We start from the raw sequence: 6030 nt of genomic DNA, 5'->3' as shown, positions 1-6030 counted from the left end.
TACTTTTTTTGAACAGATGGCTTCTACAAAATCCAAATCACCTATAAATCCTAAAGCACCTAAAGATCTAAAGCATCTAAACAACGTAGAATATGCAAAGGTCCTTCAGTCCCTATTGCTCTACCTACAAAATCAGGGGATTGATATTATTAGGCGAGATTGGTTTAACTATCATGCTTATTGGAAGGGGAACCACGATTTGAAGAGTCTAATTTCAACTTTCTTGACTCCTACACAATATGATAAGCTGAATAATGGTACATTTCGGTATATTATGGCTATGGAGAATTTCAAATGCAGCATGAAGTTGGTTCATTGATTGATTCTTTCTCGAATATTCACCAATGATCGGGACTCCATTAGTTTCAAGATTTTTGGCCATGATATATCGTTCACCCTTGAAGACGTTCACATTATGTGCCGTTTGAGGATCACAGCACATAATGTTGAAAAATCAAGTAAACGAGAGAGCAAGATCCTGAAGCGCTATTTTGGGAAGTCTAAGGGTGTGACCTTGAAAGACATTCGAGATTTTATATCCCAGAATGAAATTCAAAAGAATGAAGTGAATTTCAAACACGTATGCGAGAGTGATGAAGATGTTGTGAAGCTTATGAAAATTCTTGTTGTGGAGTCTATTTTGTTTGGAAAAAAGAATGAATCAACTGTGCTGGATGAGTATGCGGCCATTGTTGAATATGATAAGGCTTGTGTTGATTATCTTTGGGGTAATGTCTCTTATGAGAAGCTCATTACCTCAATGAAACATGCATTGGGCAACCAGGATAAATATTATTCAATTGAGTATATTGTTGGTGGATTTCCATTTCCATTATGTGTTTGGTTATAAAGAACTTCATGCAAATTAGTATAAGTTAATTTTTATATTTTTGTTTTTATTTTATTTTATTTTTATAATATACTTTTTTATATTATCATGTAGTCGAATTAGTCGATAAAAAAAAGCCAATCGAACTCCTGTAATTGGCAAATCACCTCGTACCCAAAGTTTTTTATTTTTGTGTTTTGTAAAACTACAATATGTTTTAGCTGAAGTTTTTATTCTGTTTGTGATGAATTTCAACATTTTATTAGTTGAAATTGTGTTCTGTATTTGCTGAACTTCAGTATGTTTTAACTAAAGTTTTGTTCTGTTCGTTTTTGTTCTGTTCGTTTCAGTATTCTAGTAGCTGAGTTATGTCCTATATTTGCTGAACTTCAGCATTAGCTATAATTTTGTTTTGTTCGTGAATAACATTCTAGTAGCTGAAGTTGTATTCTGTATTTGCTGAACTTTAGCATTCTTTAGACCTAAGTTTTGTACCACGTCTCTACACTAGAGGGTAACGACAGAGGTTAAAAGCCATGCATATCAAAAAATTTCATCTTCATTGGCTTCACTGGAAAATTTTATTTTGCGTCTCATACAAAATACACTAGTTGTATGAGACAACTTTTTGTCTCACAGTTTTGTGGACCCAGAATTCTGTGGACCCAGCGGTGTAAGATTGGAGTCCACAATTTTGTGAAACAAAAAGGAGCCTCATACAAGTAGTGTTGGTTGTATGAGACACAAGATAAACTTCTCAGCCTCACTATACTATCTGCTTAAAAATATATTTTTTTAAAAGAAGTCTTGAAATATACTACAAATTAAGAAATATTTCTGCCCATTTAATAGGAAATAATATTATATTGATCAATAAAATAGACTTAAATTCATGAAAAAATAAGAAGGAAGCCTCAGATAGTAAATCTGACATCAATATTATGTTCAGACGGTAATTCCAAATATCAAAAATTTGATCCTCATCGGCTTCAAATATAATAATATCTCTTCAAAAAAAAAACATAATTAAAAAGTAATGTAATCGCACAAAACGGCTCCGTGGAAAAACCAAATATTCATCCACAGATTCCTATCAAAATGCGAAGCGTCAAAAAAAACTTGATGTTGGTCCGATCATAGCATCGCCGGTCACTGCTATTTTTTTTTTTTGCTACCGCCGACGTGGCATCGGACCAAGTAAATAATTAGCAATTACAAAACTTTAGAGATGGGAAGAAAAAACTTCAGATATTAGGCTCATAAAATCCTACGAGCAATAAAAGCAGAAATAGAGAAAGGAGATGATGATGAATTGGAAGGTGAATCGAATGGAGTTTAAATAAAGTGTGGTTATGTTTACGAAACCTAATTTTGTGGGCTGGTCTGCATTTAGGCCCATCATTTGATTGGGCTGACTTTCAAAATCGTGGGTTAAGGGGTGATTGACAGGAATGACTCGTAAGGGACTGGTCCGAATGTCTGTAAAATTGGCGGTATTTAAAAAAGGAATTTTTATATTTCTATACCATATAGGAAACCTTTTTACTCTACATGTTTAAGGTTTGAGTAAATTACACTTAGTATACCAAATTATCAATCCTATACCATGCTTAATTAAGGTTCTAATTAATGGGTTGTTTTTACTCCTTAATTAAAGGTATCCATATCTAATTAATGGGCAGTTTTTACTCCTTAATTAAAGGTATCCATATATCTCACGTTTCTCTCTCCTTACCCCTCACCCCCTCACCCACGTTTTTACCCATACCCCACATTCTTTCTTGTTCTTCATCCACGATTGCAAGATCAATCAACGAAAGATGTCTTTGAGATGCATTAGCCAGCGAAACCTCATTATATTTGAATGTCGTGCCAATTTCCTCTGCAACAATTGTTTTTGGGTACCAAACAAAATTCCCTCTTCTGAAAAAGTCAAAAATGAGAAATTTATTGGTAAAGAGACTAATATGAAAAGCTGCCGACAACTTCTCCAAACGACTTAGAAATACTGACTGTTGAAGCCCTCACCTAGATTTACTGTTTGTCGTGTATTTTGTAGTGTAATTGCAGTGTAATTGTAGTATAATTGTAGATTTAGTGTAATGGATATGATCTGTTGAAGCCCTCATCTAGATTTATTATTTGTAATGTAATTGTAGTTAGTTTGTAGTTTATGTAGAACATTCCACGATTAATTGTAGTTATTCTTATATTAGGTACTTAAACTGTAGGTAATTTTTAGATGTTTACCTCCAAGTTCTATGTAATATTTGTATATAACTGTCAGTTGAATATAAATTACACAACAAAAAATAAGAAATAAATACTCCAATCGTAAAAATGTGTTATCCACAATTAATCTGCAAATTGTCTACAAGATTTTACAAAAAACTACAAATTAACTACATTTAACCTACATTATAACTACAATCTGGAAACAATTTACACATGGAAGTTCTTCAAGTTGGAATTGGCCACAACTACATTTCTTGTTTTCTAGACACACAATGTACCGCTTCACAGCATCCAACGTAGTATGTATATGATCTGTTGAAGCCGTCACCTACATTTTCAGAACAAACACAAAGAAAAAAAATTTACAATATTAAAAATATAGTATCTACAATATATCTACATTTTATCTACAATTTATCTACAAATTAACTATAAACTATAAGTAAACTACAATTTGTCTACAATTTATCTACAATCTGGAGACATTGTATATTAAAATATTTTTTTCCTGCACCAAATAAAGAACTTGTAGTCAAATTATAGATATATGTAGTAAATTTGTAGATAATATCATAAAACTAAAATTCTAAGCATTTTCGAACTACACTAACCTGCATTCTCATCTACCACAATGGCATCAACTTCAAAATCTCTAAATCTGCCATAGATATCCCAATTCCCATTCAATTTTAGCATTATTGGAATTTTTGACATGATTTCGTGTAGTTGAGAGAAAAAAGATGAAGAACAGATATAGGTTCGACAATTTGAGTACTGAGGACGATGAAGAACAATTTTGAATTCTACAATTTGTATTGCGTTGTTGAAGCTTCTGAAGCTCTGCGTTGTTTTTGAATTGTAGTGAAAGAGAGAATTACGCAGCAATCAGATCTCTTTCCGTTTCAAATTTCGAATTTAATGTGGAAAAAATCAAACGCAGATTTTGTGCCTTTTTTTCCGCGCATTTTAAATGGCAGAATCTGCCTAATTATGGATTGGTATATAAATTGTAGTTAAAGTGTGGACTGGGCGGGTAATTAACAAATTATGCACATTTTTGGTAATAAGGTTTCATATATGGTATAGGAAGGAAAAAATCCCTTCAAAAAATGACCCTTGGACCAATCGGTTATTGCTCTTCATGGATTTCGGGGCATTTGCATCTATACCCGCTTTTTGTGTCACATTTTTACTTGTGCCCTCTTTGCAAAAAAAATTGCAAGCGTACCCGCTTTTTTCGCATAACTTCAGCATACGGGGCTGAAGTAGCAAAGGCAATCACGCAAAACTTCAGCATTCTAGTAGCCGGGCCTGAAGTTCAGCTCTAGAGTTGAAGTTTTTGTGTTGTAACTGGGAAACTTCAGCTCTAGAGCTGAAGTTTTTTTACCACCTATTAATATTACATACTAGAGCTGAAGTTTCATATTACAACACAGAAACTTCAGCTCTAGAGCTGAAGTTCTTTTACCACCTATTAATATTACATACTAGAGCTGAAGTTTCACATTAGTTCAAAATACACGACAGTATAAGTTTGTTCGCCTTGTTGCAGAACCAGGGTTGACCGTAGCATCGGCTTCCCTCACCAGGCTACAAGGTGTGCTTTCTCTAGTGCTTCGTTTAAAGGAAGAAAAAAGAACAAACACACAACAACTATCAGCTACAAAAACCACTATAATCAGTGAGAGACAACATCAGATTTTGCTGGAACTATTAATATTACATACAGTTGGAAAAAAGAAAAGCTAAAAAATAAAGTAAGAACGTGAAAGGGTAGCTTTTGCACAGCTTGTGATATTGTTTTTATGCATATTGATCTCAATCTAGATCCTTGCTTTCTTCTGGTGAGGTACTGAAGCGGAGAAGAAAGGGAGCTGAAGTTGTTTAAAAAGTGGGTACAAGTTAAAAGTTTAAAAAAAATGGGTATAGGTTAAATGGGTGCGACCAAATAGGGCGCCCCGTGCAATTTTTACATGGATTTCTACGCCGGATTGTTAGAGTTTAAGTGATATTTACTCTATCTGTTTGTTAAGTTGTTCAACGAAGTCTACAAATGTTCTTCAAATTTGCAACTCCAAATTCGACCAAACCACCCCAAATCTGCTCCTCAATTACCAACTTAGGCGAATTACACCAAAACAAAAACACCAACTTTATCTTTTTCAACACTTTTTAAGGTGCGGCAATGGAGCTTTATGCTTTTTACGGCAAATCACTAAATTTGTGTTTGAACTAAAAGTTTAAGCATAAAATATCAATATTCAAATGATTTTAACAATAATGGATCGTCAACCTTACTTTCCACCACTAAACAAAAATTTCAAGCTTTCAAATATTAAAACTATGGAGTTCAAGTAAAAAAGGGAGACATTTTGCTAACAACAGGGATATTCCACCAAGACCAGTCCCGTTGGGGGATATGTCGTGCAAGTTTTTGTGGATTAAATGCACCAATAGCCACTTTTAGGGTTGTTTGAAACATAAATATAAGCCACAACTTCCCAAAACAAAAAAAAGGGGGGGGGGGGGGGGGGGGGAGGAGAAGAAGTTCAGTTCTTACCGTTCAAACTTTAGGCCACTGTCCTACAGTTCCAAGCTCGAACTACAATTTCACGATAAACCATGAAAGCAGTGCAAAAATAATTTTCTTTGCCATGATAATTCGATGTTTCAGTGTTTATGTGAATGTCTGGATTTTCATTTTTTTTTTTTCGAAAACACAGTTTTGCTTTTAGTTAAAAATTACTAGTACTTTGTAATTTGCATATATCCTACATTGTAAACTGTGGCTGAGTTTTATGATAAATCCGTTTTCGACAATATCAAATCAAGTACTCCTTAAGCGCTTAGCACAAAAAAATAAGCAATCTAACTGTCAAAAATTGATTAAAATTGACTTAAGAGAGGACTATTACCCCCAACGAATCCACTGTAGTTTCAAAGAATTAAAGAACGCGAATAGAAGT

This window comes from Nicotiana attenuata, unplaced genomic scaffold, assembly GCF_001879085.1.
Source record: "Nicotiana attenuata strain UT unplaced genomic scaffold, NIATTr2, whole genome shotgun sequence".
NCBI classification, from domain to species: Eukaryota; Viridiplantae; Streptophyta; class Magnoliopsida; order Solanales; family Solanaceae; genus Nicotiana; species Nicotiana attenuata.
This window is presented reverse-complemented; position numbering follows the sequence as displayed.